This window comes from Primulina huaijiensis, chromosome 9, assembly GCF_012295235.1.
Source record: "Primulina huaijiensis isolate GDHJ02 chromosome 9, ASM1229523v2, whole genome shotgun sequence".
NCBI lineage: Eukaryota > Viridiplantae > Streptophyta > Magnoliopsida > Lamiales > Gesneriaceae > Primulina > Primulina huaijiensis.
Window position 1 is genome coordinate 14,999,462 of NC_133314.1, and position 13,071 is coordinate 15,012,532.

Sequence of the window (13,071 nt, forward strand, 5' to 3'; positions counted from 1 at the left end):
TTTTTTCATTTAACAACGGTTTTAACAAAAACCGTTGTCGTATCCTATAAAAACGCGCTTAAAGACAACGAAAAACCGTTGTCTTTGATGTGTCTATGACAACGGTTTTTAAAAACCGTTGTCGTTGAGCGTGTTTTTTTTTGTTACAACAACGGTTTTTAAAAATCGTTGTCTATGAGTGTGTTTTTTTTTTGCTACAACAACGATTTTTAAAAACCGTTGTCTTTGAACGTGTTTTTTTGGGCTACAACAACGGTTTTTAAAAATCGTTGTCTATGAGCGTTTTTTTTTTGGGCTACAACAATAGTTTTTAAAAACCGTTGTCTAAAAGCATTTTTTTTGGCTATAACAACGGTTTTAACAACCGTTGTCCATGAGCGTTTTTTTTAGGCTACGACAACGGTTTTTGAAACTGTTGTCTATGAATGTGTTTTTTTGGGCTACAACAACGGTTTGTGTAAACCGTTGTCTTGTGGTTTTTGTAGAACTACGACAACGGTTTTGTAAAACATTGTCTTTTTTTAATGTTTTTTTTATCAAAAATTGTTGTAATTGTTCTAAATTTTTTTAAAAAATCGGTATTTAGCGACGGGTTGAAAACAACCGTCGCTATTTTAAATTAGCGACGGTTATTACCGTCGCTAAATATTGCGATGGTGTGATACAACCGTCGCTAATTCAAATTAGCGACGGTTGTATTAAAGCGTCGCTATGGGTTTCAACATTGTAAATTTAAATTCGTGACGATACAAACGTCGCTAATTTAAAATATGCGACAATTTTAAACAACCGTCGATAGTCGCGACGATTTTATAAATGTGTCGCTACTAGCGACGGTTTTATAAAAATCGTCGTCAATAGCGAGAGTTTGAGCTAAAACCGTTGCAAATGACGACGGTTTATACAAAACCCGTCGCAATTTGTCTATAAATATCGGTGCACTTGTACATTTTCTCCCCACACGAAATTTTTCTCTCCCTCAACAAATTTTTTTTATCTACACGAAATTGTTATTTCTTCCACAAAATTTTTCTCTCTTCCACACATTAATTTCAGAGTTAAGATTATAAATATTTTTATTATATGACAAATTTAAATTTTTTATTATTATAATTATTAAATTATAAAAGTATTTTTTTTATTTTCCGTAAAACATTAGAGACGGAATTTATATACCAAAACCTTCGCTATGTAGCGACGGAAATCATATACAAACCATCGCTAATTAGCGACGGTTTCGGAAAAAACCGTCGCAAATTAGCGACGGTTTTCATATAAAAAATGTCCCAATATATAGTTTAACAACGATTTTTCAATGCTACGACAACAGTTTTTCACCTTCGTCTTTAGACGTGTACGACAACGGTTTTTCACCGTTGTCTTTGAGCGCACCCTTTAACCACAGGACCTTTAACAGCGGTTTTACAAGATCTACGATAACGGTTTTTCACCGTCGTCTTTAGACGTCTACGACGACGGTTAAAAACCGTTGTCTTTGAGCACACCCTTTAACCACATGACCTTTAACAACGGTTTTATTTGACCTACGACCACGGTTAAAAACCGTTGTCTTTTGCCTTTTTTTTTAGTGTACAAAAATCATTTTTAATATGTGATTACATGTACAATAGATTGAGTTGTTGAAGAAATCAATCTGATACCTAGATAGAGGATGTTCAAAACATAAAACAAGAAACGTCAGTTCTTATCAGAAATCATTGAATATCAAGGTCCAAGAATCACTTTTGGATATTACTATAAAGTAAAATTGTGGGTAAGTGTAACTTTGTTCATTATAATACATCATCAATGATGTATTGTTAGTTGAAAATTTATGTTATAATCTAAATAATATAAGTCAATTATGTGATAATGGATACATTGTAGAATTCCACAAGCACATTTGCACTGTCAAGAATCCAAAAGGTAAAATTGTGATGACAGGTAACAGGACTGGTAATATTTATAAAATAAATTGGTCTGTTGAAGCTGACAAAAATTGGTTTTAGCATAAAAGATTAAATCATTTGAATTTTAAATTTATCTCAAACCTAAGTAATAACATTTTAGCATCCATTCTTCCCAAGATTGACTTTTCAAAGGATAATATATGCTCAGCATGTCAGATGGGAAAGCAAGTCATAACGATTTTCAAGAAAAAAAATGTTGTACCGCCTCAGCTCGATGTTTGAAACTCCTTCACATGGACTTATTCGGCCATATATCAGTAACGTGCTTAGGGGGAATGAGGTACACTATGGAAATGATTGATGATTTTTCAATATTCACATGGGTTATTTTCTTAGATTCCAAAGATCAGATCAGATCAGTTCACAATTGATAAAGATCCTAAAACGTCTATAAAATGAGAAAACCCTAGTGGTGGACAAAATAAAAAGTGATTGAGGAACTGAGTTTACCAACATACTGCTTGCAACTTATCTGGAGGACAATGGAATCAAGCATGAGTTCTCTGCTGCAAAATAACCTCAGCAGAATGATATTGCTAAGAGACATAACAAAACACTTAAGGAAGCAGCTCGAACCATGCTAGCAGACAATGGAATTCTCAGCGCTTTTGAGGTGAAGCTATCAACATTGCCTGTCATATTCAGAATAGATCAACAATCAAAAAAAATGGCATGGAAAACTACCCTATCAGTTTAAGGATATATGGTTGTAAATGTTTCATTCATAACAACAATAAGAATCATTTAACTACCTTCGATTCAAAATTAGATGCTGGAATATTTTTAAGATACTCATCTGTTAGCAAAAAATATCGTGTTTTAAATACTAGAACTCTATATGTTGAAGAATCAGTTCATATAGTGTTTTATGAATCATCAGTTGTTCCAAATGCACACGATACACACTTATATGATATTTCCAATTGAATGGAAATATTAATCTTCAATCTGACAATGATGATGAGATTCAGATTAGAAGAACAAATGACTTGCACCGTGAGCATGATATTCCCACAAATCATGTTGATGATGACATAAATAAAAAATTGAGAGATCAAGATGATGATCAAAGAAATGACAATGTAACAGATCAAAATGATCATGATCTAGGTCAATCACCAGAAGATCAAGTTCTAAATCAAACTGATCTTATTGAGGAACAAGATGACCCAATTCAAGGACAAGATTCTATTATGTTAAATTCAAATCCCTTGGACCATGCTATCGGAGGAACAAAAATCATCCACCTGTGATGGTTACAAATACCGTTTTAATCTTTTAAGAACTAGAAAATATATTACTGATGAATTTTTTGCACATTGAATTTATATCTCCAAATGAACATAAGAAAATTGATAAAGATCTAGTTGACTCTAATTGGATAAATTATATACAAGAGGAATTAGGAAAATTTTGATAGAAAAAAAATTTGGCATTTAGTTCCCAGAACATCAGATCAATCTGTAATAGGAACAAGATGCTTGTTTGGAAATAAACTTCGATGAAAATGGCACTGCAATAAGAAGTAAAACAAGATTAGTGTAACGTCTTCTCATTTTAAAATTCTACTGAACATTTTTTTAAAAACAAACTAAGGCGGAAAATATTCGCAGATAAAAAACATTTAAATAAGTTGAACATGCTTTTAAAAAGTCATCTCACCTCTGAATAAAAATAACTGCAGTTAAAAACAATGAAAAGAGCAACCAACCTAAACAATTTCAGTTTAAAAATATAAAACGTCAAGCTTTTTAAAATCTGTCAAAACTTTCGACAACATAAAATCATCAACCATTTAAAAACCTAGTTAAACGTGTTCCCATAAAATCATATTCTTGCGGAAGAATACAAGGTCCTCGGGTTAACGTGCGTCACCAGCTCCGTCCGTTCAGTCATCATCACCTCCAGTCTCTTGATCAAAATGCTCACCTGCATCACACACGTCGAGGGAGTCTAAAGACTCAACACACCTGTACCGTGATAACAAATACATATACGTAACAAACAGCAGTGAAAAATATCGTAATCAACATACATTTCATGTCTGCAGTACAATCATATGCATAATCGTGACATGTCAAAACATGATAATAATCGTAGCATGTATCATCATATCAACATATACGTGTTCATTTTCTTAACTTGAATTTCGTTCATTAGCTGTGACTTTCGTATCATGTCAGTCGATGGATCCATCTACGTGTAATCGTGGTACCCGACGGTGAGGATAATCAGCGACAGCATTATCCGCCCACTGAGTCCCGACCTACATGTCATCGTGTCATCATGTTAGTCACAACTAAATCACTTCATTCAAAATGTGTCATCAAATTCATCACTTAAATAAAAGCATTCATATACGTAATTTTTCCTTTAAACCAAGCATGCACTGTATTTACCATAATTTCATAAAAATCATAAATGTGATGCTTAAACATTTAAAATGTCATAAATTTGTGCTCAGGGCTCTGTCATGACCAAAATCTCACCCCGGGTGTAAAATGACCATTTGTCCTTGGAAATCCAAAAATTATTGTTTCACCCTTGGACCTCTGAAATTGACCCGAAGCTTACCAAACTCCTTAAAATGTCCAAAAACATATTTATAAGCATTTCCAGACGTAAACTCGAGCCCAATACAGAACTTAATCGATTCGTTTTAAAACTTGGACCGGGGTCCCGGTTTTAACCCGAATCGATTCGAAACTTAACCGAAATTTTCCCAACCCTTGATCACACCTAATAAACATCTAGGAGGCTCTAAAAACATCTAAATCAGACCTCTATTCCCCTCGGCCATGAGCCATAAACTGCTGGAAAATTTCCTAAAAGAACCCACTCGAACCCTAGTTGCACCCCTACCATAACTACGCCCCCAGCCCAAACCCAGCTGGACCAGCAAGGTCTCGACCTTCCCTAGACCATCCTAGGACACCTCTGGACTCAAGGAACCCACGGATACAGCCACATGCAAGCCATGAAGCGCAGCCACTCGAGGAACGCTAGAACAAGCCCAACCCGAGACTCACCTTCACCAAGCTCACGCGATCGCCTACAGCACCATGCCCAGCAGTGTTCGGGCCATCCAAGGCCACGACTTAGACCCAAAAGGGTCTGGTCCGAGGGTTGGGAGCAGCCCTTGCACCACCGCCTACTTCTAAACTCTCGATAGCCCCATCCTCGAAGCACAACAAAAATGAGACCAGCGCTCGGTTCCTCCCCGATGGCAACCCCCACGCACTACCAGCCCTTGACAGCAGTAACTCACGTCCATAGCCACATAATAGCCTGAGCTTGGCAGCCCCCTTGCAACAAAACTAGAAAAAAACGTGAACAACACAACACCAAATGCAATACAATGGAACAAAACCTATGGATTCCTCATATTCTTGACTAGATCAAAAGATTTCATGTACACTTGCATACACATAAGTATTATCAACGTGAATGATGCAAAAACGAAGTAACAAGCATGCCTTTGATGATTCTTACGCAAGAACGATGAAGAACGGACGTCGAGAGAACGCCGATAACACTTGTTAGGATCGATTGAAGTCTTTAGAAGGCAATGTTAAATAAACACTTACTAAAATTTATTTGTTTAATTATATTCAGTCTAATTAAAAACTAAACTTGGTATTCTCGATTTTCAATGTCCGTTGATGTTAGGATCGGTTTGGGGGAAAATAGTTGAGCTACAATAGCTCGGTTTTTGAAATATTGAACACCGATGAATTAAATCGAGTTTGGTGTTCAAACCAAGCGGAATACATTCGAAATAATCATTCGTAGAAACCGATTAAATATTTTGTAAAGCATTTAAAATATATGCAAGTTGAATGAGTAAAAATATTTTGGTTGAAGCATTTTATCAAACACTTTGTATGCAATATTTTGGTATTTGAAGAATACATAAAATGCTTCAACAATGCATATTTAAAAACGATGAAAATGATAATTAAATGCAATAAACAAATAGACATGAATTTGTTTATGGATGTTCGGAGATTTCAAATGCTCCTACGTCACCCCTTCTTCCCCTTGGGAAGGATCCACTAGAAGACTTTGATTTAATCAACTCTTTGTACAAACCCACTCCGAAAGGGCAGCACCCAACTAGAACTCCTAGCACTCAAGATTGTAGACAGCACCTCATAATCAGCATATTGTTTAATGTCTCATATGCAAAGACTACAAACACATTGTTTAACGTCTATGTGTGAATACTCACTCAACTAATATTTGAAGTTCAACTCTCTTGTATATATGTGAGTGATTGTGTGTGAGGAATTTATCATTTACAGTGTACATCTCAAATGTATCCTCACACAAGGGCTTGTGCTCTCAACTAGCTGATTTCTTCATGCTAACTGCTCATGCTTTGAATCCCCTTCAAAAGCTCTTGTTTGATCTTCAAAATGTTGTATTTATAAAACCCAACAATGATATATACGTTAGACACCAGAATATGACCGTTTGGAAAGTTTCTGTACCATTTCTGAGATTGCAACAGTCAAATTCGCCTTGCTGGACTTTTTTCCGAGTGGTCAACTGGTTCAGTTCAACTGATCAGGTTCAGTTCATCTGGTCTGGTTCAGTTCATCTGGTTCGGTTCAGTTTCAGCTGGTCTGGTTCAGTTCAACTGGTTCGGTTGGTCAGCAGCTGGTTCAGTTCAGTTCAGTTGGTCAGCTGCTAGTTCAGTTCAGTTGAGTTAGTCAGCAGCTGGTTCAGTTCAGTTGGTCAGCTGCTGGTTCAATTGGTCAGCAGCTGGTTCAGTTGAGTTGGTCAGTACCTGGTTCATTTCAGTTCAGCTGGTCAGCAGCTGGTTCAATTCAGTTGGTCAGCTGCTGGTTCAGTTCAGTTTCAGCTGGTGTGCTGAAATCAGCCTAGCTGATTTCAGTTTGTTCCAAACCAGTAGATTCATCGTCATTTATCAGCAGCTTAAGTTTCGATTCAGACTTTGACTTTTGAAAATAATTTGTAGATCATTGTCTTATCTTTCCAACGCATATTGAATCGCTTCATTACAATAATGGAGCTGAGAGATATGAACAAAATACCGCAACTGCTTATACCAAACTGATTGCTATTTTCGTGCAATCAGTTCGGTAATTCAGCGATCATTTAGACCTTGATAACATCCGATTTTGCCCAATTGATGTGAAATACAACTTGTTCAAAATCGAGTTTCTAATCAATCATGTTGGCGGATTTTCATTTGAATCATACAGCTGAGAGATATCATCAAAATACCAAAGCTTGCCAGAAATTCAGTTTGTGCGGAATTCAGTTTCAGTTTTCTTATTTTTTTTAATAACTTCACACTAAAGTAAATATGTTAGAAACACAATAACAAGTTTTGTTAACATCAAAATCAAGATTGTGAACATGAAATGTTCCAACAATGACTAACAAAATATATGAGGAAAGAAGTCAAACTGACATATTAGAACAATTCAAATAATGACTTGGATATGTAAACTGAATGGTAAATTGAAAGTATAATGTATGGAAGTTTTGAGAACTTAAGTTCATATTTCACCCCTTCTTCTTTTTGAGAATGCACACAATAGAAGGCTTTGATCTTTACAAGAAATTTGTAAAAACCCAGTTCAGTTTGGACTTAACACTATCAAAACTGAAACTCCTGATCTACTCAACTGAACGAAGAAACATTGTACAAATTGTTTTCGAATACAATGAGCTATAAAGAATTATCCTATCACTTAATGATATTCAATGATTTAGGTACAATTCTTTGTAAAGTGTGTTCGACTGACTAAGTTTAGCTCAAATACTTGAATGCTTGAATTTGTATAAAGGTCGTGGAGCTTTACCAAATTGAACTCCTATATTTATAAATTCTGAGTCCAACGGTCTTGAGTTTCCAAAAAGATTTGTTACAAATAAAAGTGTTTGTTGGCTTGTCTTTTGTCCACATCATCGCTTTCTGACATCCGGATAAAATATAGTGCGGTTTTAACAAAACAAAGAAAAACTTATCCAATAATCAATTTAGCCCTAAGGTGTAAACTAATGTCCTTAAAAATGAATGATAATCTCTTAAACTGGACTTGATAAAAGGTGATATGATGTAATTCTGTTTAGGTATGAGTAAGTTTTGTTTGACTAGTCCAGTTAAGGTAAAACTATTTTAGCTTGTGGAAGTAGTCAGTTCCGTTCGATTTGGATGACTCAGTTTTAGTCTAGTCCAGTTTAGCTTAGATCAATTCTGCCTTAAATTATTTGTTAACACCAAAACATATATGTTTTAACAATATGTTTAAGTGAGTTATATGTCATTAATGACAATAAATGTCAATATCTTGGAATTATAAACATATGTTTGAATGATTTATATGTCATTAATGATCATATATATTACAAAGATCTTGGATGTATAAATATATGTTTGAGCGAATTTTATGTCATTGATGATCATAGATTTTACATACATCTTGGATATATAAACATATGTTTGAGCGGGTTATATGTCATTGATGATCATATATGTTACATATATATTAGACGTATAAACATATATTTGAGTGAATTATATATAATTAATATATATTTGATTTATAAACATATACTGAATGACTTATGTGTCATTGATGACTACATATGTTACACATATCTTAGATGCATTATGTTTAAGTGAATTATATGTATAACATATATCTTTGATGTATAAACGTATGTTTGAGTGAGTTATATGTTATTAATGAACATGAACACATGAATGAGTTAGTATCTTCATTCTTGTATGTCAGCAATACAAATGGTCTTACTATGTAGTAGTTATGTCTCGGTATATCGAAATTTCGGTATGGCATAAATTTTATATCGTTTTTACTAAAAAAAATTCGATATGCCGAAATTTCAGTACATCATTGGTATAGTGCAATCTATACTGCAATTAAAAAAATGGTGTTATTCACATCGAAATACTGAATTTTTTTGAATATCATACCGATATCAAAATTAGCATTATGTTATAATTTTTAAAATATATGAATTTTTTGGTATTTTGAAATATCAAATTTTTTTGAATATCATACCGATACCAATACCGAAAAGTGATTTACTGTTAAATTCGATATGTGCAGTATTTATGGTATAGTAAGTGCGATATATTGGAATGTTCAGTATTTTTTCCCCACCCATAACCATGAACACTTGTATGAGTTAATGGTCTTCGTTCTTGTATGATATCAGTAGTACCAATAGTCTTACTATGTAGTATTTATTCCTTGATTTGTAGTACACAATAACTTAATTATGGTATCAATAACACCAACTGCGCGGTACAACCATATATATATATATATGTGTGTGTGTGTGTGTATAACACCGTGGTCTTGGTTATTTCACGTATGTTCAGTACTAGTTCCATTGTTACGTAGAATTAATTTTGCAAAATATTGTTCAATTAAGACTAATTGCAGTATTAATATGTTAGAATATAATATCCTATACATATAAGTGTATCATCATGGTCTTGGTTCACTCATGTATGCTTAGTACCGGTTTCATTGTTACATTGTACTAATTTGAAAATTTGTGGTACAATTAATAATAGTTGCAATATCAATATAGTTAATATTGTATTGTATACCTTTATAGTTAATATACATATAAACATATAATCAACCAAAATATATATCAATTCAACCAAAATTTAGTACAAATCCAACCAATATAAAATATCAATTCAACAAAAATGCAGTAGCAATTCGAAATTCTTGACATATACAGTAACAAAAATACGTTAAGAATGTCACCGTCGTAAAAATTGAATTCATCAGCTACAAAAGCCAAATTTACAATTTTAGAAATACTCTCTCACCCGGAAACATTTGGAAGATAAATCTAATTAATTTTGACAAAACGAAAACTTCGTGGAAAACACATGGATAGAATTTCCTTTTTAAAAGATAGATCTCATTTCTCACATTCTTTTGGTTTAAAGGAAAATTTTGGGTAGATAAACATAGACATGATGAAGGTGATTCTATCAATTATCAATATGCTTAATATGTTTATTTAATTTTATGTTAATATGAGCTATCTTCAAATTTTATTTACAAATAGGTGCTTAATTTGTCGAAAGCGTGATGCAGTATATCTGACATATATTTTGCTTCTTGATTCCATTTTACTTCAAAAATTTTATTTACAAACAGTGAAACAAATTTCACACAAAAGACTAAATCTTTTCGTGTTTGATTGATCAATAGAATTCAAGCTCATGCTGAGAGCAATCGGGGAATAGGTGATTCAATAACACTTCCCTCATTTTTATAAGATTGTAGATTAGTTGAGAACTTGTACCTTACACGGTTTACCAAAAGAGATTGATTCAAGGAAAGGGTCGGTCGAACACTTCGTCTACATCTGAAAACTTGAATTATGGAATATACTCAAAATTCTCAGTATCTATGGTAAGATAACAAAACTTTAAGGTAAAAACTTGTGTGAGACGGTCTCACAGGTCGTATTTTGTGAGACAGATATCTTATTTTGGTCATCCGTGAAAAAGTATTACTTTTTATGCTAAGAGTATTACTTTTTATGCTAAGAGTATCGGTAGGGTTGACCCGTCTTACAGATAAAGATTCGTGAGACCGTCTCACAAAAGACCTACTCAAACTTAATTTAATGGTTTTGTTGGATTAGCACTACTTTTAATTAGGTGGCATCGATGCTTCCATGTTTTAATGGCATGAAGAATCGATGGAGGGAGAAGAAGAACGTTGATGGTAAAGTGGAGGGAAAAAGAGTTTTAATTAGTTAAAATTCTAATTAAAAAAAATTAAAACAAAGCCTTAATATACAATTTAATTGCAATAGAGAGTTGAGTTAAAAAAAAATAAAAAATTTGACAGTAGAGAGCTCTTAATATGAAAATCTGACACAAGGACTTATATAAAATGAAAATTGACAAAAACTTGTGTGAGACGGTCTCACGGGTTGTATTTTGTGAGACGGATCTCTTATTTTAGTCATCCATGAAAAAATATTACTTTTTATGCTAAGAGTATTACTTTTTATTATGAATATCGGTAGGGTTGACCCGTCTCACAGATAAAGATTCGTGAGACCGTCTCACAAGAGACCTACTCATGAAAATATGGCTTGGAGCCTTTAATAAATATTTATGATAAATGGACTGATTACTAAATTGAAAAAAAATGTTCGAGGATTTTAGCATAAATTATCTTTAATCTATTCTATTTAATTAAAGTTGATTATATAATAATAACTCCTAGGAAGGACATCAACTTTTTCTTCCAATTTTATCCTTATATGATACTAATATTACACTTTTGTTTTTTTGTTTTAAATCTCAACCCACTTTTTTATTTTTATTTTTTTTATTACAACAATTCAAATATCAATTTAGTCCCTCCATAATTTGTCAAATTTCACTTTAGTACATTTATAATGATAAAAAAGACTGTACACACACGCGTCGCGTGCGCAGAATAACTAATTTAATAATAAATTATACACATTAATGTTAAATCATCATTGAGTGCGGAACGGTAAAATCACTACTGTATGCCAGAAGGGAAACAAAATAAAACTGGATTTTATATTAATTTAAAAAATTTCAAGGATCCGAATTTCAATCCTTTCCCTATGTTTGGTTAATATTCTTAAATATATCATTTACAAAAATTCTTTGACATTCAAATTTCAGATATACACAACCAATTTTTCAAAGACTTTCAATTATATTACGAAAATGATCAAATCCTTTTTAATACTAATAATTCTATTATAAAATCAAACCCATCAAATTTTCCAAATATTATTATTCTAATTACGAAATCAAATCTTGTTAAAGGAAAATTTTAATGAAGAAAAATTATTATTATTCAATCTATAAATAAAATCAAATCTTAAAAGGAAAATTTTAATTAAACAATCTTCGTCTATTCCAATTATCTAGATTTTTTTTTCTGGTTTTTGAAATATATAAACCATTTTATGCATTTAGTATATTCTTGTTAACTAAGTATTTGAAAACCTGCTAAATAGAGATAAAATAAAAAAATTTATTTATAAACTTTATATTGATATTTAGAATGATTTTATTCAATATATTTTGCAATTTTGGCTTAAATAATTTTTCATTCTTTTGAGAGAGAAGTTAAATTTCATAAATATTAGTTTTAATTGTGTTATGCTCACAAAATGGAAGACAAAATAAATTGACGTGAATTGATATTTGATGATGCATGAATTCATTTTTTTGTATAACATTTATTTCAATTATATTAGTGTATTTCACTTAAAATATGAATGATCATTTATGTCTTATAGAACTTAGATGGATGACCATGATGTAAAAAAAATATATGAATGAATAATGAGAATTGGAAGAATTCTATAAAATGTTCGAATTTTGTTTTTGTTTGTTGAAGTTGAAAATACAAATATAACAGTGTAGTAAAAAAATTTTGTTAGGATTAAGTGTTTACTACTAGGTCAAAAGTTATAGTTGTTAGTCAATGCACAACTCTATTTTCTTGTACTCGTTGTAGCATATAGTGCATCTACTTTGATTCTAATGGGTTGCTCTGTTAGACTCATGACCTCGGGAAGATGCTGCTGATGTTGTTTCAAATCCTTTAAAGATCAGTTTTATCATTTTTCAACCGTCTTCCTTGTCTCCAGCAGAGACAATATTACCCATTATGATCTGACATCACTATTTTATGGCCCACCTGGTGAACCAGATCAAACGGCGCAACATCAACAGCTTGACACACAAGAACTTCCTAAGATGTCACTCATCTCATTACTATTCTCATTCATGTACACTTATCAAAATATTCACTCCCAAGAAATATAGTTATATGCTTCATAGGAAACTTGAACTCATGATCTCGCTCTGATACCAATTGTTAAATCAAGCATTCACCATTAGGCCAAAATCTATAGCTTGTTAGCAAATGAACAACTCTATTTTTCTTATACTCTTGAGAGTGCATAATTCATTTACTTGTGTGCTAATGGGTTGGGATGTTAGGTCAATGAGTCTAGAGAGAAGCGTGTCTATCTGGTGTTGTATCATATACCTTAGAGATCC